This window comes from Balaenoptera borealis (genome assembly GCF_965194805.1).
Source record: "Balaenoptera borealis genome assembly, chromosome: 4".
Taxonomy (NCBI): domain Eukaryota; kingdom Metazoa; phylum Chordata; class Mammalia; order Artiodactyla; family Balaenopteridae; genus Balaenoptera; species Balaenoptera borealis.
In genome coordinates, this window is record NC_138861.1 from 17253813 (window position 1) to 17278360 (window position 24548).

Consider the following 24548-nt stretch of genomic DNA (forward strand, 5'->3'; position numbering starts at 1 on the left):
TCTGTACCTGTAGGGGATTGGTTCCAGGAGTCCCCAGAGACACAAAAATCCAAGGATGCTCAAGTCCCTTACATAAAATGGCTTGGTACAGTGAATACAGTTGGTCTTCTGTAACTCCGGATGTGAAACCCGCAGCTATGGAAGGCCAACTGCATTTTCGAGCATTGGTTCTTCATAGGAAAGTCAAAATTATAAAATCTTTTATTACTACAATCACGAAAGGAAAAATCATGGATAGAACTTTGAGGGCCTGAATTATAATATCCAGAGCCAACTTTTCTATAGCATACATGACAGGAAATTCAAACACTGCCTTCTAAAATGAGTTAAAATCATTTGAATAAAGGGCAGACAATTTATCCTTGCAACTCCAAGAATTAAAGAAAAATACCTCAGAATTATTCTTACTAAGCTGGTTTATGAAATATGAATTTCTCATGTGTTCATGAAAATTCTTGTCATATAAAGTTGGGGGATGTTTTACAAAATAGAAAAAAAAATTTTTTTCTAAAGGTCATCACAAGAGTGAATTTATCAAGATCTCTTAACTTTATATCCTAGAAAGTAGAATAAGAATGTTAAGTATGCGGTGACATAATTTCTAAAGAGTTCTGAATGTGCAGCTTAACAAATGTTTTTTATTTTTTTCCTGTTAAGCAATTAAAATATGTAAAATAGCAAGGAATTGGCTCTTTAATGACAGTCTAATGAATCATTTGACTACAAACATTTTAATGAAGTTTATATTTAATACACTAGTTTTCAGATATGCAAAGAAAACAAAGCTTCTTTGTTTTCTGAAAAAGCTCTCATCTTTCTCATGAACTCCACTGGGAACAGAAATGAAGTATAGATTTTAATTTATCCTTTTAATATATTTTCTTCTCTTTTGGTTTAAAATGTCTTCCAGGGAACTCACTCTCTTTCAAGTAAATGAAATTGCTCTTCCTGGAGGTTTAATCTGTACATATAGGGAAAGGGAGTCTTGCATGATACAGTGGTTGTGGGTAGTTGACTTCTCAGCTCTGAGTAAAAGTGTTCGTGTTACTCTCCTTTTCCACTGGTCTTTACATTTTTTTCTTACTGGTACTACAGGGTCCCCAAATAGTTGATACTTCTACATCTTTCCTCTGGCTCAGGCTGTACATTTCACAACTTTATTGTGGAGTTACTTTTCCCCCTTGGTCCTAATAGCAAAACTGCTGACTTTACTAAACTACCTCTTGCATCCTCCAGGGAAGAGTAAGAACTTCTGGATCCTTATGGAGCCGAGAGAGGCTCATGAGTGCGAGACGTGGTTTTCTTATTGCCCAAACATGGACAATTCAGGGACTGCATCTTAGCCATGAAGAAGCAGCTACTGGTGATTAACCTGCAGGTTTCACACTCAGTTTAACAACCATTGTTGCTTGGCCTTCTTGTTTTCACATGGGGTCACCATGTCTGCAAATCTTCTCTGATAGTTACAAACTGAGGATAGTGTAGGTCCTTGGACTTTCCCCTCATCCTAATGGCCCATCTTGTCTTAATGCTAAGATTTGTCCCAGTGTTGAAAGTCAGGGCACATAAGCCTGATCATCTGTTTCTTTGATGTCTTGTTTCCTCTTCTTATTTCTGCATTAGGATGGTATAGGTGAACTATATTTACTTTTACAGTGTTCATAATAATTATCTTCACCTTGTATGTTGCTGTGAAAAAAATCCCTAAATAATTGGAAAATATGAACTTATAATTATATAGGATTTTCATAAATCCTTTGTAATTAAAAAAAAATTCTAGGCCTTTTAAATTATTGTGGAAGTCTGCTAAATAATCTACACTTTTTTTGTAAACAGACTGAATAATTTTATTCCATCAGTTCTTTCTGATACCTATTCTAATAGCCACTTTATTAGTTAGGGTTCTGCCGAGAAATGGAACCAATAGCAGGAGGAATAAGGGGAGGGGAGAGGGAAAAGGAGAGGAACAGGAGGAGGAAGAGGGACGGAGAGAGAGGGAGACAGAGAGGGAGATGGAAAGGGAGATGGAAAGGGAGATGGACTTATTTTAAGGAACTGGTTCACATGATTGTGGGAGATGGTAAATCGGGAAGGTGTAACCAGGCTGGCAGGTTAGAAACTCAGTCAAGAACTGATTCTTGTCTTGAACAGTCTTGAGATAGAATTTTTTCTCCCAGGAAACTTTAGGTTTTGCTCTTAAGGCCTTCAAACGACTTAATGAGGCCCAATGCATTATTGAGGGGAAATCTTTACTTAAAGCCAACTGATTGTAGGTATTAATCACATCTACAAAATAGGTGAGGTTCACATCAACACAGAGATTACTGTTTGGTTAAATAACTGTACTATAGTCTAACCAGATTGATAATAAAACTATGCAATTTCAAGTATCTATTTCACCTGTCATAAATTCTCAAATAGCAGTATACTAGATAATATTATATTCTGTGCCTGCTTAAAATTTATTGAAGTAAAATGTACATATTTTCCTACGACACCAAATGTATTCATTAATATTCACACACAAAATGGTAAAATATAAATAATAACAAAGTAATTAAAAACATAATTTATTATTTATATTTACCATAATTATTTGATCCTTACCTGTGCTATTTAGAAACAATACAAAGAGAGAGTAATTGATATACAATATGAGAATACAGCGAATTATGTCTCATTTGGAAACAGTTCTGATATTTGAGATATATTTTCTCCAACATTCAGTTTTCTACATTATGGGAGTTCAAAAAACACTTCCAGATAAATATGCTTATATATTATGTTCACTTTATTGTTTTTATGCTCCAGTTTACATGTGATAATAATTACATCTCATACTGAGTTTGTATCTCACATTGAACCTAATGTACATTTACTAATCTAATTTTTTAGGAACGATGATCTTACTTTCTAAACTAAATACCAGGACAGAAGAGTCTGATACTTCTTCTGAAAATAGGACCAATTCTTTGAAATCAAAATTGTCCTTAGAAATCTAGGATATATATAGTTGCTACCATTCATAGAGGGAATTTTTATACTAAGAATTCTAAATTAGTTTCAGGCAACAAACTAGCTAGAATTTGTTAGACACTAAAAATGTGTACATGATTTATGTAACTCATTGAATACACTTATTTATTTTCATGATTTTATCTCTGTTCTTAAAGACTGAGCAGATGTGTGTGTGTATAAGAGATTGTTGTTAATGAAAAATAAGGAACAGTTAAATGTAAGATATGACACCAAAAATAAAACAAAACAAAGCTATGCAAAATCCTACTGCATAATTATAAGTATGTAGCTATATTCCTTTTTTTCCTACCTTCTCAAAATTATATAGAAATCAGATTGTACTGTTCTTATTATAGAAAACATAAATAGAAAGTAAAAAGCAAGACTTGAACATAAAAAAAGAGGCATAAATAGAAATGAGAATATTGCACTATGGAAAAATCAAGAAAAAGAAAAATAAGTTCAAAGGTCATGATAGACATCAAAATTTCTGCCACAGGATTAAGTAACCACAGGATGGACGTCTAAAGTCTGGAGAAATATTGTAAATCCAATTACAACCAAAAATTTATTTTAATATGATGAAATATTTATACTCTATCCTGGTGAACTGGTGGATAGAGAACATTCCCAATTGCTGGTGAGAACAGGTCAAGTTTACAATGTAGTGAGTCTAATTCAATGAGTCAAGAAAGAAAGGCACAGATTCTTCCTCAGGCAAAATATCAATAGCCATGTTTGACAATATGTCCAGCCAAAATTGTCTAGTGGGAGTGTAAATAACTTCAGCTCTCTTAGGGCAACAGCCGTATCTGTTTAGTTTGACATTCAGATAACAGAAGAATGTCTCTCACATTAAATGTGTAAATAGAATTTATATTTTAATATATTATTTATTTGTACTGTTTATTGACCATCTGTTCAACTGGAATTTAAGCTTCATAAGAAAATATATTTATTCTTTCTCTTCTGCTCACTACTGTTTCTGGTACATAGTAGGTTCATAATAAATATTGACAGAATGAATTCATGAACAAAATATATGGAAATTTTAATTGAGTCTTCAACTCATAGATGTGTCTATACATTATTTTCCTTAAAAAATTTTTTTGTGCTCCATGAACATAGACTCCAAAAAAATCTTGATTTAAAAAATCTACTTTATTGCCCTTGGGTAGATATATTTTAATACAGTGTAAAGAATGTTAACATACACTGCGGATAGAGTAAGGTCTGAAAAGATGGAAGAACTTGTAAAAGAAACTAAATAAAACATGAAAAATTTACAAATTTCTTCTCATTAGTTGCTTTGAAATTATCTGTATGTTTTTCTCTCTGTACCAGGGATACTAAGTTAAAGGTACACTTGGCATTAACCCAGTCAGTGATTTCTAGGACAGTTAATTTAGTTTCTACTCCTACCTTGAATAGATTCTAGGTATTATATAGGTTGGATAACTTGAAAACAGGAAAAAATCTTGAGGTTCTTTTAAGTACAAAGGAATACTTGTTATTTTGACTCTGACCACTCTTTCTGTCAGCACTGACACCACAGCACTTTATATATAATTAGAAATTTAAGCAATAATTATATTGTCACACATACATTTGTAATCAGAAAAAAAGGATAGAGATCTAAGTTAATTCCACAAAATAGCATGTTTATATTTTCCCAATTTTTAAATTCTGTCAAATCTGTTAGCAGTTATATAACAAAGCAATAATAAAAACTGGTTAAATTTATAACATGATGAAACAAACAAATAAAATACTTTAAAATACTTCTCAAATAGAATTTTTGAAATTAACTGATAAAAAAGGAATATAAATAGTTAAAATAAAACTATGAATGAGCCAAATATATTTAAAATAAAACTATTAATAAAATAAAACTATTTTAAACTATTAATAAAACAAATAATAGTTTTAACTTATTAAAATAAAACATAAAAATAAATAACTGGTGTACCTCTGATTGATGCAAAAATTAACATACAAAATATGATTAGTGGTACTTTGCCTATGTCTATCTGAAAACCTTCAAATAATTTAAAAGTCACAGTAAAATGGTAATTGGCTTGTGAGAAGGGGAGAAACTAGCACAATATCTGGACACATTAATAAAAGTTACTAGGAATTCCACTTCCACCATGATGTAGTAAAAGGAATCTCATTTACCCTCTTGCTTTAAAATACTAGACAAGTGGACAAAACAAAGAAATAAGTTGTCAGCCCCTAAGCTAGAGCTAACCCAAGAAAGTAATGTGTGAGAAAAAGAAATAAGTGAATGCTAGGATCCCTTCAGATTACAGGGTGAAGCCACAGTGCAGAGAGGGACAATCCAGAGGCCAGAAGTCTGCATATACTGAAGAGACAAAGTGGAGTGTTTGGGGAACACAAGAGGTCAAGATTTATGAAACAAAATACTAGAGAGATTTCTGGAGTTCTGTGGAGAGATCCCCTCAAGTTTTAGCTAAAGAATAAAAAATAATTAGTGAATTTTAAGAACTAGTAACAGGAACTATACCATATATCTTTCACATAGTGAAAGATGACTGAACAAAGCGAAGAGAGCATCAGTGAGCTTTGCGGCAATATCAAATGGAATAACATAAGTGCAGCTGGAGTACCACAAAGAGAAGGAAAAGAAATGGTACACAAAGAGCATGAAATATAAAAGAAAATGTTAAATTAGACTTTATGAAAATTTTAAAAATTTGCTCTGTGAAAGACACTCTTATGAGAATGAACAGACAAGCCACAGACTGAGAGAAAATATTTTAAAATTTTATATATAATAAATAACTTGCATTCAGGATATATAAAAGGACAAAGACTTAAGTAGGAGTCAGCATGTGTAGAAATCATAGGAAGCTAATTAGGCAAAGTGGTTACCTAACATTACATGTCTAATAGCTGTGGTGATTTTTGACAGGGCTATATTCTAGATTAAACTGCTCCTCCTTTTTCCACACCATAGGAAGACTCTTTTCCTTTCTCTCCTCTCTAGGAAAGGTCTCCTTGGTCCTAGCAGGGAACAAGGGCATCATTAAGCTCTGTAGGCTAGTCCTGCTGGATACTGCAAAATACTACTGCCCAACTATCCCTGTCTCCTTTCCATGTAATGGGTCTTAAGAAGGTAGACCCCCCTAATTAATCCTGTCGTCCAACTCTGCCTCTTCCTCCTTCATGTCTCATAACTCCCAAAATAACACTTGTGGAAACAAATGAAGAGAAATCAAGCTCGAACAGAGGCTGCTTATTCAGAACTTACATAAAGGGAGTCAGTCACCATCACTTGTATTTGACAGAAACTTAAAAGACAAAGAGTGAAGTGGGAAAGTCTTGTAGTAAAAAAGGAAGGCTTCAAGCATGCTCTGATTGGACATTGATGACATGGGGAAGCAGGGCATTGTATGTGATTGGTTTGGGAAACATATTTGCCTTCCTCTGGTTGGTTCTGAGTTGGAAGTGGGTGCCAAAAATAGGAAACTTGGCATTCACTAAGTCCTGAGCTGACTGCTGCAGAGGTGGAAGTAAGGGTTCTATTCTCACAGATACTCTAACTACTGTGCTTTTGTATATTCAATCTCTCACACTAAAGACTTTTCACCTTTGAACGACTCCTTGGAAACTCAGAGTGATTTCCTTAAAGTTTTGTAACCAGATGGTTAGTCAACTGAGAATCTACTGTATTGCAACCCAAGAGCTGCCTTGGGGTAGATGTATAACTTACCAAATAACAGACAAAAAAGAAGGGGGATTGTGACTATATTAATAATTATCTGTGGGAATATAATTGATCTTTTCAAGGACTATCTTTAATATACCTATGTTTTTAAGTTTAAAATTCATTTGAATTTGTTTCAGTAATGCAGAAAAAAATAAACTGAGATAAAACTATAGTTTCATTTGTGTGAGAGAAAAGAGTGAAGCACCTTTTAAAATAAAGTATGTCAAAATATCTAGAGAGTGCTGACATATAAATTCTAGATATTCTATTCTAGGTTGGAAAGTTAAAAAGAAAAAAAATAAAGGAGAAATATTATGAACAAAGTATGATCTTAGACTAGGTATAAATGAGTTAAAGGAATATGTGTGTCATATAAAATTTCAAAATGTCACTGACACTTTGAAAAGAAATTAGGAAACAATGAGGGTTTCCAAATGGTGTCAATACTAAGAATTAGCGAGCTTCTAGTGACAAGGATGCTAAAAAATTGTTTATTCAAATGTTATATGTTTAATTTAAAGGTTATATCAAAAAGAAGTTGACCATTAATTGGCATATGGTTGATTTTTAATTCAGACCTTTTAGTACAAGGTCTCTCACATCTCTAATACTTTGGGCTTCCATTTTTCAGTTTACTCTAAGCTTCCATTTTTACAGATCTAAAAATGATATGATGACATGCATCTTAAAATAATTTGGGATTTCAATGAGAATTCATATGGAAGCATCTAACATAATTCCTGTGGTTGCTATACTCCTCCCCTGAATATCTCACAAGTGTTCAACTCCCCACTTCTCTATATCCCCCTTCCAACCAATGGGTGCTAACCAGCTCTCCTTAGTCTGGACCATTACAACAGCCATAAGCTCATCTCTCTTACTCCAGTTTCAATTCCAAATGACAGCCAAATTGTCCTTTTAAAGAATTCACATCCAATTTTTTCACTATTCTTCTTAAAATCCTTTGGTGGTTAACTCTTTTTCCTTAAAATAAAGTCTAAAACTATTAATGAAGTCTGCAAGGCTCTACATGATCTAGCCCAGCCTACATTTTCTTGTTCTTTATGCTGCAGTGATACTGGACTTTTTCTTCAGAAGTGCTTTACTTTTATCTATCTTGAAGTGTTCACACCTGTTATTTCTAATGTCTGAACATTCTTTTTTTCTCTTTTTGGTTCTAACTCTTGTTCAACTTTCAAAGTTAGACTTATCTGCCACTTCCCCAAAGAGCTTCCAAGACTTCTCGACAAGTATTAGTGTACCCACTATCTTTTTATATAATATTCTGTACTTCTCCTTCAGAAAATTGATCATACGCCTGACCGTTGTTTCAACTGACTTGCCCTTCCTAGCTTCCTTCTTATGCCAAAGGACATGAAATGTAATCCATTTTTACTAATTAATGAAAAATGACATTTTAAATCATCTGCTTATTGTGTTGCATTATTTTTCAAAAGGAAACTACCTGCAATTAGAAATATGGAAGTCACCAGTGACTTAAATTTCTGTACACTTCTCTTTAAAGATAAAGTAAGGCAACTCAAAATAATTATGTGTGTGTTCATGTATGTGTTTTCTCTCTGCTCATAACATGAAAACAGCCTGCTGAAAGATTTCACTTTAAACCCTCACAGAACAGACAAGGGAAGAATGACATGAGTTCTCATTTTTCAGACTTTTGCATAAAAGTCTTTAAATTCATTGACAGTAGCAATATCTTTCATTTCCCCTATCGAAAAGCAAAGTGCCATTTCTCAGTAAACAAGCTTTCAGAGAACTCATATGTCTAAGTATATTTGATAGATAAATGAATAACATCAAAACTAATGCTCTGCTTAATGCATGTACAACTTTTCCAGCATCCATTCATTTGTGTATGAATGCACCGTAAGTGTAGATGGTCTTCCAGTCAATTATACTTCAACTGAGCATGACATGAGCAGTATACACAAAAACAACCTCCTTGAGGAAGCAGTAATGGAGAGCAACAGGACAGATAATCATGAGGGATTGGAACATTGCCACATAAATCTACAGAGATGCTGACAAGATTTCAGCTTTAAGAATGACAAACCTTTCCTTCTATTCCTGCTGTGGGGTGAAAGACACTAGGCTAATGGATTCATTCTGCCAAAGCCATCATCCAGCCAAGGCATAATTTTCAAAAGAAATATTTCTTAATTGTTTTACATTCACCAAACTGTGCTTGATCTTAATCCATACTACTCTCATAGGATTTGAATAAATTCTAAAATAACAATTGTTGCTAATAATTTGGAGAACTTGTTTATACTTCACTGGAAATTTACAGCACTGTTTATAAAAATGTAGTCACAATTAGGTTAACTCTTCAGTTCAGGGAAAACTTATCAATATACCTGTAGTCCAATGAACACATGCAAATCACTGGATTTGTGTTCAGAATAAACCTACTTTTACTCAATTGTAAACAGTTAAAAATCTAATCCTGAATCGAGTTTATGAGGTGAGGAAAATCTGACAAGGAGCCAGTATTTTCTAGACTGTGCTATCAATTTACACATTTTATCTGATTAATTCATACAATTATAATGATGATTAGCCAGTTACGCAGCCAGTTCTGATCAGAGGTGTATTAAACGGATATGGGTAAGGAAAGAGCTCAAAGTCAAACAATTTAATTTTGACTTTTCAAAGTATTCGTGAATTACATACTTTGCCTTTTAAAAGGGTACAAAGCAAAATTGACATTAAAAATTATTTAATTGTAACACTTTGAACAACAGAATCCAAACTTGTATTTAACTGAAAACATAGTTCCAGTCACAAATTATTCATGAAGAATTGATCATAAAACCCGTAAAGACAGAAAGTAGGTCTCTCATGATGTAGGGCTAGGGGCAGGAATAGGGATCATTGTAAATGGGTACAAGGTTTCCTTTTTGGAATGTTAGAAATGCTTAAAAACAGATTTTGGTGATGTTAGCACAATCCTGTTAATGTAATAAAAATCACTGAATCTTACACTTAAAATGAATCAAATAGATCTCAATGAAGCTGTTAATAAAAAATCAGAGCATTTTAACAAAGGCAACTTGTCTTCTAAAGTCTTCTAAAGTAATGCATGCCATTACAAGAGCTCAGTGTGTGGCCACTGAGCTCTTGTAATGGCATGCATTACTTTTCAATCTCATGCCTGGTGGAGGTTTTCTGTGAATCTACAGGCATTGACAGGTTAATATAAAGTGGATTTAAATAAGAACACTTATGCTTCAGTACACTTGAAGAAGAGTGAGCAACACATTCCCTCATTTTTCAGAAGGTATTGAAAAGGTTTTTGATGATCTGATACTGAATAATGATGCCAAAATACGGAGGTTTTGTAAATCTTCAGGCTAATTTAAACTCTAGCCAATGCTGAAAAGCATCAATTCTGCACAATCTGTAGTATATAGAAGTATACTATATACCATATTCTGTGGTATATTCTATATATCATATATGTATGCATGCATATGGCATGTACATCTTTAGTATATATAATATTCTGTGGTATATTATATACCATATTCTGTGGTATATGAAAGTGTATTATATTCTGCTGTATATAAAAGTACTCCACATTTGCAAACAATTGAAAGCATCTGAGCCACAGGGTTTATCAGCAGTACAAAATCAACCCTTAATACGTAATTTAAATAAAAATAACAAATCATAATTTAACTTTTCAAAAATTTTATAAAATTGTTTAAACAACTGATATTATAAGAGAGAGCAATATTGACTAATTATAAAGCAGCGAGTGAAGTTTAAATATCTAATTAATAATCATCTTAAAGTAAATAGAATATTTAGAAATGTACAGAATCCTCAATGTAATAGTGCAAGTATTATTTTTCCCCTTAGAAGTGTTATGTTTTATCAAAGTAACACTCGCACACACGCACACACACACAGCTTATAAACCCAGTGATAAACAGGGATTTATAAAGGAAAGCAACAGTCCCATTGCCCCACTGCTGCTGTTTCCACATCCACAATTTTTTTTTAACAATTGTCTGTAACTGTTATTCAGTTGCTTACTTTCAAAACTCCAGATTATATGCTTATGACATTGCATATTAATTCATTAACTGTGGATGTTATCTACTGACTTTTGCCATGACAAGGGAGGATTTAGCATTTCAAGACTATGGTAATAACATCTCTATTCTATTGACCTCATTGTGTTCATTGTTTTTGACCAGAATTTTTCATAAGACCTTGGGAAAAAGAGGAAAATCACATACTCTCAGTCTGTCTGACTGAGATGAAACCTGAAATACAAGTTTTCCTCTTTTCATAAAGCCTTGTTCATTTCATCAAGCCATCTATCTAATGTGCCTACCCTACTCTGTGATTCATCACTCTTTTGATGTCCTAGAGGAGTTCTTCAGTTAAGACTGACGCTAGCCTTCCCTTTCACATGTCTCCACATATCCAGCCTTCCCTTTCACATGTCTCCACATATCCAATCATAAATCTTACAGATTTTTCCTCCTTTAAGTCTCTTAATTTTCTGCTTATTAAGTTTATTTATCATCTATCTTACCTATCTAGTTCACATTTGTGCCATCTTAGTATAATAACAAATAAATTAAAACTAACTTTCCCCAAACATTTCTAATAATGCCTGGCAAAAATATGATATCACATAAATAGATACTTCACAAGAAGTATCACAAGAGCTCTTCACAAGAGCTTCATTCATTGACTGAATTTAATTAAACACCTGAAATCAAACAAGTGTGAATCATATAAATAATGTTTATCGAGAAATCAGTTGATCCCACATCCATTATCCTAAAAACAGATATAGGTCTTACAATATATAATTATAATTTTTTCAGTACAACACTAAATGTCCACATTTATCCCATTTTGTGGTGAGATGCCCCCTTCACCTCAGAATGGACAGGTGTTAACTGCGCTGTGTTCTGTTCTTGTCGACTAGTCATTTCCCAGTAAGTTCGAATGCATTAGAATAATTTAGGAGTAAAGTAAATCACAGCTGTAAGCCTTCAGAAAATGTTAGACTGCATTTAAATACCACACAGTCTTATTTGAAATGAACTTCTAGAATTACATCTTCCTTTTTTCCATTTAACATATACAATCAGTTATCAAAACACTTTACTAAGGGTACCAATAAGTATCACTAAGTGCCTAAATGAAGATGGGAAGAGAGAAAAAGAGTACTTAGAGAAAGTGGGCAGATTATTTGTGAAACTGCATTCCTACTTGTTACATTTGCATACAAATTGATCTGGAAATAAATCAGCTGACTCTGTTAATGAGGTCAAGAACAACATGCAGACTTAATCAAACCTTGCTGTGGCTTTTGTGGGTTAACTGTCTCTGGGGGTGAAAATTCCAAAATATGAAACGTTGCTTGCTATTGCATTTCCCTTCTGTCTAGAATAATTTCTACCGTAAGATCATAATTAAGTTTCATTTAGAAGTGCCCTCACTTTTCACTTTTACTCCAGAACTATTGATGTGTGTCATACTTGTCACTTTAATTGAACTTTGAGACATAACTGACATATGGTGGAATTTGGAATGACAGTATAACAGGAATGCATTATTTCAGAAGTTTGAGCAAAAAGCGTGAGTCTTTGAAATGAAATTCTTGCTAAGGAAATAGAGAGGAAACATGAATACATTAATTTTTTTCCTCACTTTTCTATATTTATTGTTTCTATGAATTTGTGTCACAGATATCCTTCATTTGAAGACACTATGTCAAATCATACTCTGTAATATGACAATTAATAAAAAATGATATTCAACAATTTTCCTATTAGGTAACATTTTAAAATCCTGCATTATGTAGTTCAAACAGTATTTAAGTGGTTTAGCACATACTTACATAATGTGCAATGGAGCTGGGTGAACAAAAAGCTCCGGTAAAGATGCCCCATACTGTGCATATTAGTTTTTCCTTTCTGAGCCTAACACTTTCCTGTCAGTGTCTTTTTGCCATACATTTTGATAATGAAACTTGCTACATTCTGTAACAAGCTTTCTTACTGTGGACAATAAAGTGAATACGTGATAAAATGTAATTTGTTCTTAGCAGTTCTGACAATTCTTTAAGCAAGGTGATATTGTTGAATAAGATATGGAAGACTAGATAAATTCATCCTTGGTCCATTTTACAGTATTTCTGATTTCTCCCTACTCAGAGGCTACTTTATGTTACTTTGTAAATATTAAGGTTTATATACTAGAATTTAAGCAAGCAGAAGGATATTATCTGAATCTGGTTATCCATAAAAACTAAATACTATTAATGTTTATGAACATTAAAATTAATTTTAAAAATTTTCTTAAATTTATATACATTCAAATTATGTTTCTAAACTTGATTGAGTAGCCAAGGACACCACTTTATCTCTTCGTTACTTCCACATTTCTCCCAAATTTCTTCTGGTTGAGTTACTAAAGATAAAGAAGGTGTCACATTATTTATAATAATGATTCTATAAGAAGTACTTGAAATTCATTTGGAAGAGACTAATAAAGTAACAGTGATGAAGATATCAATGCACTTTACAAACATCATCTATGTTTTCAATTCAACACTCTCTAAAGTCTTTCTTGAATTAAACTTCTCAAAGCTACAACTGCACTGAGACTTTTTTTGGTTTCATACGTCAGTACTAGAAAATAAAATATTTGTTGATGTGATAAGTGTTCGAATTGGAGTTTACATGAAATCATGTTACTAATATACAAACAATAAGAAAGAAATAGGCACTTCTATGAGGCTATCCTGTTCAATAGCTATGTCACACTTAACGAACATAAATTGCCCATTAAATCTCAATCTGTGACAGATGTTATTACTCCATATTATGATATCCTAGACTCATCGGAAGTATAACAGAATGTCACCTCAAAATATGACTGTAGGATTTCAGGACATGCCACCCTAAAATATGCTGCTTTGGTTATACTGATTATTTTGAGCTGTAGGCACTTGAAATCAGCAGATGCTGGGAGAGGCTTTTTCTGAACTTCCCTTATCTGTCTAAGGACAAATCCTCCAAAAGGAATTCAATTGCCATAAATCCCCTTCCTAGGAGTTTCATCAACCAGGGAATACAGACTCTAATCACAGGACAGGAAGCTAGAAGTCAACACCACAACCTGACAAACTGTCACAAACTACCATATCTCTTATCTTTTCTTGTAGGGGCCCATTCATCTTTCCTAAAAATAATTTACTCTCCCCTAGGAGGCCTACATCCTCCCTCCCCTTTCCCTATTAAGATGGTATGTAAGCTAAATTTAATCCACTACAGAGAATTACTCATTTTCCCCTGGTTATCTCCCAAGTATAAATGAGGAATGTATGTTAATAAACTTGTTTTTCTCATTAACCTATCTTTTGTTACAGGGGTTTCAGCTAAGAACTCAGAAAGGTAGAGGGAAATTTATTTTTCCTCTCCTATACCTCCCTCAATTTGAATTTAACTGTTATGAGGAAAAGACAAACCACAATCTGGTTATGCATTCAAAGATTGATAAAGAATAGCCATGGCTACAATTCTGAATGAAGAGCTACATAAATGCTATTCAATACTATTGCCTATGGGAATGGTGCCTACTGCGGTTGTGCAGTGCACAACGGGCACAACCATAAGTGGCAGCCCGGAGCATGATGACATCATCTTTCTGGGGAGAATTTTACAGTTAGCTTTTCCAGATCATTCTCTGCCTTATGATTTTTCTCCAGGAGATTGACATTGATGAATGTCATTTTCAGGGTCTCATGCTTTTTAGCTTCCAAAGAAGGGCACTAGCAGGAGGTTGGAGTATCATGGTAGAGAAAGGTCAGGGTGCACATTTCCTCAGCTTTCTTTCCTTTGAGACTTTGTTTTATCAGTCATTCCGTTGTTCCTTCTGTTGGCACAGCTAGAGTCGCACAGTCCAATTCTCTGGAGGCTGGTAACACTCATCTTTGCCTTGACCATTCAAGCCTAGGAGAGCTAATACTTCCTGCTGTTATAAGCTTTTGGGTGATTTAATGTCTCTTCTTGGTTCCATTAAGCCTCTTATCGCTTCTATCAATAGTCCTTTCTTTCAATATTCTTCACCTAACATTTTGAATGTGCTATCTATTCCCTGATCTGACCTAGATTTTTTTTTTTTTGACCTAGATTTTTATACATTATTTTAAACCCAGTATCTTGGAGAAATAATTTATAAAGAGACACTTCTCTAGAAAAGCATGTGATTGAGTAGCGTCTTTGTTAAATATTTTATCACAACAATGGCTACTTCTATGGAAAGTGTGATTTCCAGATAAATTATGAATCTGAGTCAGCAAGGACAACTACATGTTCTCCACTGTCTCTTTCTGTGTCCCTGGTAGAGCCATCTATTCAGTCACACTGTTCCTTCCAGCTGAGTTAGAATGTGACCTTACAATCTTTACCGGCAAAGTGCTCCCCATACAGTCTCTACCAATCAGTAGTCTGAGGTTTACAATTTCTTAGACTGCATTCACCCCATCAGTGTAAGCCAAGTCCTTTTGCTTTTAAACCCAGTGCTTGCCCTCTTCAAAGGGAATGTTTGGGTCTGTTTTCATTGGTCACTGCGTTACAGTGACCTACATTGGTCACTGGTTACAAAGTATAACCAATTCTAGCCCTTAAATCTTCTTGCACAGGATCCTCTCATAATGCATTATGCTTTCTGCATTTACCCAAACCCTTTTCTTCACTTACCTTTCAAACTCTTCCACAGAGGCATCTGGATCTCTTTCTTCTTAACCAACACATCCTCTGAATCTTCAACCACATTTGTATTTGTTCTACCTTTCTGTTTTAACTGATATGCAGGTCTTCCTTGAAAACGTTCTTTTTTCTTTTCTTGAACTATCTCAAATGTTTGATATGTATATATTCTTATCCTCATCCTCATTAGGCCAGGTGTTAAGGATGTGCCCCTCTTAGATCCACATAGTCTCTTCCAGACTTTCCATATCATTACTTTCATCAAACTTGAGGAACTGCAGCTCACTCCATGCAACTCAGCAGCTCTCTTTTCTCACTGCAGACTGTCACCTGAATTTGAGCCACTTTCCCTCATTCACTGCAAAGTTTAGCACTTTGACTACGGTCTTCTACCACAAACACCAATATCTTGGATGACTTTAGCATCCACATAGAATACTCACCTTATACCAGGCATTTTAAAGAAGCAATATAGGTCAGGGGCAAAATTGTGGACTGTGTAAGCTGCCTGCCCACCTGTTTTCTGAAGCAGATAACTTTGATCCCAAGGCAAGTTACTAAACTGTTAGTGTTTTAACTTTCTCATCTGTAAGATAGGGTTGGTACAGTAACTCATTTTAGAATTGTTGGGAGAAAAAAACAGTAGAGAAAAAGAGTAGATAAACCAGTACCTGGTTTATAATAAGCCATCAATAAATATAAGCTATTATTATCATTAATCCCTTCCTCATCATCGATACCTGTGCAACAACACACACTCACAGCCTCTTCTTGAATGTCGTCATCACTCAAAATTGCTGAACCTGTATCACCATCTCAAGAATCACAACCTCAGATTACAACCTCCTTCCTTTCAACTCTCTTATTCCATGATGACCCTATGGTTTCATTCACCTTTATGGAGACTTTCAGTGACTGACCCCATTATTTCAGCTGAATTCTCAGGAAACAGACCTTTTATTCAATGCTAAACACATCTGGATTAGATTCCTAGGAGCATTATTTTAAGAACATTCTTGCCATTGTCCCAAGTTACCTTAATTCTTCATCTCTTTTATAACACTTGCCTGGGCAAAAAACACATCTTGGAACAAAACCAAACACCTACTCTAGCCAGCCCTGCTTCCAAGAAGCTGAGGATGGGTAGCTATAATTATAAAAGAGGTAGATTGGGTCAACTGTTAACTAATAATCATCAAGTTCCTTTAGGTCCTTCAAATGACTTTGCATATTAACTTATCAAAAAAAAAAAAGAAAAGAAAAAAAGAAATCTTATCATAGAGGCTCCCTTCAGAACTACTAAAATTACCTTTTCTCCTCCCCTGCTGCTGCTGGGAGGAGCAGCTCAAGGTGCCTGAAGCCAATTTCTGTGGGTGCTGTGGAACTACCTTCATTCCTTTTCAGGACCCTTATACCACCAACTATTCCTCTACTCTTGTTTTGCAAACTCTTCCTCTCCCTTGAGTCTTTCCATCAGCCTTTAAACACATCCAGTCTCTTGGACCCCACCAGCACCCTCATTTACAGTCCTCTATCTCTCTTTTCAAACAACCAAACTCTTTGAAAAAGTGGTTAAATATGTGTTAGAGATTTTTGTACATTCTATAGTATATTGCCTGTGTGCACTTTCTGACAATGTTCCATGGTCATATTCATCATTTTTTTGACTTAAAGTGGTTTTAAAGTTTTTAGAATATTTTATTTGATCTTGCTATTGGTCCCTCATCTCTATGGCCATGTTTGGAAACTGGTAACTTCTTCCACACCCCACTTGCTTGATCCCCCATCAGCCATCCACATTTGAATGCTCCTTTGCTGTTGAAACAGTCTCCTTTTTTTGAAGCCATGATGTGACACTGTCTTGCTTTCCTCCCATCTCTATAACTAGTCCTTTCAGACACCTTTATGCTTCCCCTCTTCTGTTGAGTCATTCATTTTAGGAATCCCTTAAAGCTGTTATATATTCTATTTTTAACTCAGGATATATTCTCTCATGAGGCCACTTCATCCATAACTGGCCCTTCAATTATGACTTCTAACCAGATGGTCACAAATTTACCTGAGGGGCAGATTTTACATTTTTGCAACAATCTCAAATTCTAAAAATTGAGAGAGAGGTATTTCATAATATATTGTGATAAAAATTTAAAAGCTCAAAACAGGATGCTACTTTTAAAAATAAACAGACTGTGTTGCAATGGTGGCATACTCCAAAGTGACACACTGAGTAAGGAATGAATAAGGAGACACATTCTTTTGAAAATGAGCACAAAAAGCAGTGGACTCAAACAAACATTTGTTGCAAAAGAGACTCAAAGATTATAAAACTGGATGCTCATTGGTTTCACTCTTAAGCAATGGTATATGCACTTGCTTAGTCATCTCATTTAACTTCATATACAATTTACCGTTCCTCTTCAGTTCTATTTTCACTAAAAATAGAAAGTAGAATCACCAAGAATACAGAAAAAAGTGATGATTATTTACTGAATACCTTTGGCTCAGTGAAATGAGTTGAGTGTTAGTGGGATGGGGAGAAGGCACACTGCAATGTTTGCTGAAGACCAGGTTTCAGACAGACCAATAAAAGTTGGATGACCCCTTTTTACCACATAGTGTATTCTTTAGTGTGTTCTATAAATTCAGCATTTTTGTGGAAAAAGTGATATTTAAAGATGATACAAGTAACTATAATTTCCATTTGTGTATAGAACTATGTTTGGAAAACAAGTCATATAAGCACAGTAATTTCTAATCTCTAAAGAATATTCTTTCCTTTGCAGTTGCTACCTAACTGAAGAGCTGAATTAGGTCTGCTGTTCTTCATTTCATAGTTTCTCTGCTGCCTGTACCTAAAGGATCTGAGCATTTCTTACTCCTGTACTTAGGCTACTTCTGGCATGCAACCCTTGCTTGGCTCACCAAAAGGAAACCCCTGCTGTCTTCCTTTCTGTCAATACAACCAACCCAACTCTGACTTAATATTGATAGTCTGCTATACAATTCACACCCTTGCTGCTTAAAGATAAGTTCTACACAAATGTATGGACACCAAGAGGGGAGAGTTGGGGGGGTGGTGGGTGGTGGTGTGATGAATTGGGAAATTGGGATTGACATGTATACACTGATGTGTATAAAATAGATAACTAATAAGAACCTGTTATATAAAAAATAAATAAAATTAAAAAAAAACAGCACAAAAGAAAAATAAATGATAAGTTCTACAAACATGCTCTCATCATTGCCTTATTGCTCTGCCTAATCTTCCCAGTGTTAGCTTAGCAGTCACTACTTTGAGAAATCTTCCTTGAACTTCTAAAATTGGTTAAGATTCTCTCTCTCTCTCTCTATTGAGGTCAAATTGACATACAACATTATATTAGTTTCAATTGTACAACATATGCTTTGGTATTTGTATACACTGTGAACTGATCATCACAATAAGCCTAGTAAACAAATGTAATCTACATAGTTACAATTTTTTTCTTTTTTTTCTTGGGATGAGAACTTTTAAGATCTACTGTCTTGGCAAATTTCAAATATGCAATACAGTGTCATTAACTATAGTCACCATGCTTGGACTTCCCTGGTGGCGCAGTGGTTAAGAATCTGCCTGCCAATGCAAGGGACATGGGTTCAATCCCTGGTCCGGGAAGATCCCACATGCCGAGGAGCAACTATGCCGGTGCGCCACAACTACTGAGCCTGTGCTCTAGAGCCTGCGTGCTGCAACTACTGAAGCCTGCGTGCCTAGAGCCCGTGCTCTGCAACAAGAGAAGGCACTGCAATGAGAAGCCCGCACATTGAAACAAAGAGTAGCCCCTGCTCACCGCAACTAGAGAAAGCCCGCGCGCAGCAACGAAGACCCAATGCAACCAAAAATTTTTTAAAAATTAAAAAAAAAAAAAACTATAGTCACCATGCTATACATTACACTCTTTCTCTCTTTTATGCATGCACCCTCTCCCTACACACACACACACACACACACACACACACACTAACATATACCTGAGTCCCATCAGGCCTGACCTATGGGGTAGGGTTAGGGGCTCCAACAGTAACCCCCACTGTTCTACTATCATAGCAAATCACAAAATCACATTATCATGTAAAGGCTAATTGTCCATCACTCTACTAAAACTGCAAGTTCCGTGAACTCAAAACTCTAACTTCCTTACACTGGAATTACCAGTGCCTTCTCAATTTATACATTTTTTCACTACACATTTGAATCTCAGGGGTTTTTTTTAAAGGTGAAAGAATAATTTCCTTTTCAAACAGAAATAATAGCCAAAATTTTAATTGTTTGGTGGAAAGAACTTTTATCTTTTCAGTACAGTTTTACTCACATTAAATCACAGCTAATAATACAGTACAATGAACATAATGTGAAGATTGGACTAAAACTCCAAATATCTAAGACTTGGACTACCCTACGGTTTTAATCCTGATTAGTTAACTGTGTGACCCTGACTGATTCTCTTTAATTCTTCTGGACTTGAATTTTCTACTGAAAATTGAGTAAGGGTGAAGTAGACTAGTGGTTATTACTGGTGCTGTATTAATTTCCTGAGGATGGTAACACCTTACCAAAAACTTGGTGTCTTAAAAGAACAGAAATTCATTCTTTTATAATTCTAAAGGCCAGAATTTCTAAATCAGCATCATTGGGCCAAAATAAGGTGTCAGCAGGGCCTCACTCCATTTGGAGGCTCTAGGGGAGAATCTGTTCCTTGTGTCTTCTGGTTGCTGGTGGGTGCCAGCATTACTTGATTTTTGGCTGTATTACTCCAGTCTTCAAGACCAGCATTTTCAAATTTCTCTCTGCTCCATATTCATGTCACCTTCTCCTCTGTGAGTCAAATCTCCCTCTGCCTCTCTCTTATAAGGATACATGTGATATATTTAGGGTCAACCTGGATACTCCAGGATAATTTACCCAACTCAAGATTTTAATTTAATCACATCTGAAAAGAACCTTTTTCCAAATAAAGTACCTTTTATAGGTTCCAGGGATTTGGACCTGATATCATTGGAGGTGTGGCATTTTTAGTCTCTTGCAGTAGGATTATTTATTATTGCTGCTGCAACTACTGCTGCTACTACTATCCCTATGAATCTGGGTGGAACGGTGACCAATAGAGTGCAATAGAAATAATGCTATATGATTTTTAAGGCTTTGTCAAAGGAAGCCTTGAAGCTTCCTCCCTGGTATCTCTGAACTTTTGGTCTCAAGAAGTTCTCTCTAGGGAATGCTTCCTGGCAGAACCCAGCCACCACACTGTGAGCTACACAAAAAGGTCATATGCAGGTGCTCTCATTGGCAGCTTCATCTATCCCAGGCTTTAAGTCATCCCATCACAGATGCCAGCCATGTGACTGAAGAAACCCTCAGGTAATTCTAGACTCTAGTCTTTTGAGTCAGTCCCAGATGCTGAGTCTTCCCAAGTGAGGCCTCAGATGTAGAGGAGCTGAAACAAGTCATATTTGCAATGTCCTTTAGGAATTCTTTACCTTGAGAATCCAGTTCAGGTCCGAAGGCCTGAGAACTAGAAGCACAGAGGGCAAGAAAAGCTTTTAAGCAATCAGGCAGGAAGGGTTGAATTCTTTCTTCCTTCAAATTTTTTTCTTTTCAGGCCCTCAGCTAATTAGATGATGCCCACCCACACTGGGCAGGGCAAACTGCTCTACTGAGTCCATTCATTGAAATACTAATTTTACCCAGAAACACTCTTACAGACACATACAGAAATAATGTTTAGCCAAGTAGCAGGGTACCCTGTGATCCAGTCATCTTGGAACATAAAATGAACCATCACATAAGTTTAGGATTGTTTCTTATTCAACCCTACATAACCAAAACAGATAATAATAACAAGAGCAATAGTAAGCATTTATTTTGTGCTGTTAGGGACTGTTCTAATTGTGTTGAATTTATTTAATCCTCACAGTATACCTATGAAATACATGTAATTCTCATTTTCATTTAAAGTTGGGAATAATAAGGCACAGGGAGATTAAGTAATTCAACCAAAATTATTAAGACAATATACTTAAATTTTTTTTTCTCTTTTTGTTTCTCAAAATAAAAAACAGCTAAATGTTTCATAATCTTATTGTTTAAATATTGACTCTGTTGGTTAAGAGAATTCTATATATAAGATTTTCTTTGTACTTACAAGCAAATTATAATATCATATGCTGCCTATTGATATTTTTTCCATAATTAAACTTGCCTAAAGGCTTCTGTATATTTTAAGGAGCTGAGACTACATCATTGTTACATTGTTTAAATTGCCAAAATAAGGGTTTGTGTTTCTAACCTTTACTTCTTTTGTTCATAGATTAAGTGTTCCTTTGACATGTTAGTAATCTGCAAGAAAACTAGTTAGGTAAACAAGTCATTTGACTTCACATTCTAAAAATGCAGCTGACTAGGTAAACTGCAGACATTCCAAACACTAACATTTAAGAAAACTATTCACAACACATTCACATATTGAAAGCTGAGATTGGAATTTTTAAAAAAATAAATAAATCACCAGGTGCAGGAAATACAGAAGGAACTGAAAATAAAAGCACAAGGGCTCATATGCAACCTTTGGCAAAAAAATGGGGAGGGGGTTGGCGAAGTAGAGGTGGTTCCCACATTAGTCCATTAGCTTTGTCACATGGGGGCAGGAGGTAAGACCTTAACCTGTGAAATGCAGGGAGTTGACCTGAGAAGCCCAGACATAAAATGGAGACATTTAAAGAGCTGTTAAACTACTAAATGTATAATCTGAGAATAGATAATCTGTCCAATGGGACAAATAAGTGAAAAAGGAAACTTGTCTGTCTCTCATAGGATCCAAGTGGAAAAAATAAAGTCAGTGAGAATTCATAACCTTGCCCTGTACCTTATAAAGTTTTTGTGTGAAGTGACCAGTAGTTCCAAAACTTCCAAACTAGTTCCAAAGACCATAAAAGTTGGTCCTGCACTACTGATAGCCCTGAAGTGCCTGGTAAAGTCAAACACAAATTGCTCAGGTCACAGGATAACTATTGATAAATCCCACTGAAGAAGAGCTTCACAAAGGAAACTAATGAGGGAAACCAACACCTAGAGTGAGAATCAAGAGGGATAGTAATCCTCAGACATTTGCATAATTAAAAAGCATTTAAATAATACAAAGGAAGTATACTAAAAAACATTAAAGACATATAATAATGAATTGATATCCTTGTAAGATAAAATAATAAAATATGAAAAACATGCTAGATATTTTTAACAAACTACCAAAACTCTTAGAAGAAAAGAATATCATCATTGAAATAAGATATGCACAATAAACTAGTCAAATTATTAAGAAAATAAACTGCAAGATAAAACCGAGGCAATTACCTGAAATGTACAGATGTAAAGAATTCAAAATTATGATGGAGAAATTAAGAAACATGGTGAATAAAGTGAGAAGTTTAAAAACAGAAACTCCTATAGGAATTCCAAAAGCCGATACCATTGGGAGTTGGAGAGTGGTAATATTTGAAGAAATGTCGGCTGAAAAATGTCCAGAATTCTTGAATGACTTCGATCTTTGAGTCTCTCTATAGTTTAGGACTTGGGAATGGGGGTAGATGTATTCAGAAAAGAGATATACTCAAAGTCCTATGGGGAAGAAAGATGACCTAAAAGTTTTGCATTTGTACGCTGGTATAAAAATAGTAATAAAAAGCATAAAGAAACTAGTCAGGATGGTCCTGAGGTAGATCATGGTAGATGTATAAGACAGAGTGGACTGCACTGCATGGGAAGATTTCCGGGGCTCCCGCTGACAGAAGTTGTATGGCTGGATGAGACTGACTGCACTGAGGTTTCTGACTTCTACAGTGGATGGTTGGAGGCTGGCAAAGGGCGGTCTTACCCAGATCAGCTGACAACCAGGACTATTTGTTTACCTTTGGTGATGGAAACAGCCAGCAAAATTTATAAAAATCTACAATAATTAAGAAAATGTGGCATTGGCATAGAGTTGGAAACAGAGAAAAATGAACAAAGAAGTCTCAAAAATAGACCAATGTAGACACATGGGGACATTACATGGGATAGAGAGAGCAATACAAATCAGTGAGGGAAGACTGGGTGAACTAAATACTCATAAAAGGAAAAATAATTAAGATACCTCTGCCATATGGTACGCAAAACTAAATTTCAAATGAATTAAAGACGTGAATGTGAAAAAAAGAAAATATTTTAAAATAAAGCATAAGAAAATCATAGGAGTCATAGGATTTTACCCATTATTTAAAATACACAAATCCATTATGGATCAAAAAGAAAAACAAACTCTTAGAAAACTATAAGATCAACTTGTGATATGTTGCTTCATTAGATTTAAGCCAACTAGCAAAATATATTTGTGCTTAAGTAGTCGTGATTATTTTCTAAACACCCACCCTCAAATGAAAAAGGGAATATCTTTATTACATCAGTGTAGGGAAATATTTCTTAAGCAAGGCTAATAGGACAAAGAAAGTAGAAATTAAAGAACTCTTACAAATCAATAAGAAAGGAAAGATGAAGCATTGGAAAAATGGCAAAAAATATGAACAGATTTATTCCTACCAGAAATGGGGGAAATACAAATTAGAACATTTATATGTCATTTCATAGATATCATACTGACCAAAATCAATGTCTGATAGCACTTTGCTGATGAGAGTTAAATTGCTACAATTTTGAAACTAATTTGGCAATATGAAGAAAAGTTGATTATGCACATATCCTTTGACCCAGAAAATAAACTCTTCTGTATCTTCCTGTGAATAAAAAGACAAAATGAATGCTAATTATGGCTGTCTCATTTTAAATAGGAAACTGAAAATAACTCTCTCTAATATAATGTAAAATTACAAAATAGTGCAAATAAGTGAATATATATATATCACTATAAAGATTTTATAATTTATAAGGTCAAATGAGTGAGAATACATGCAGTAAGAAACTATATAATGTTGCAAAATATACATTTTAAAATGTTAATATTATA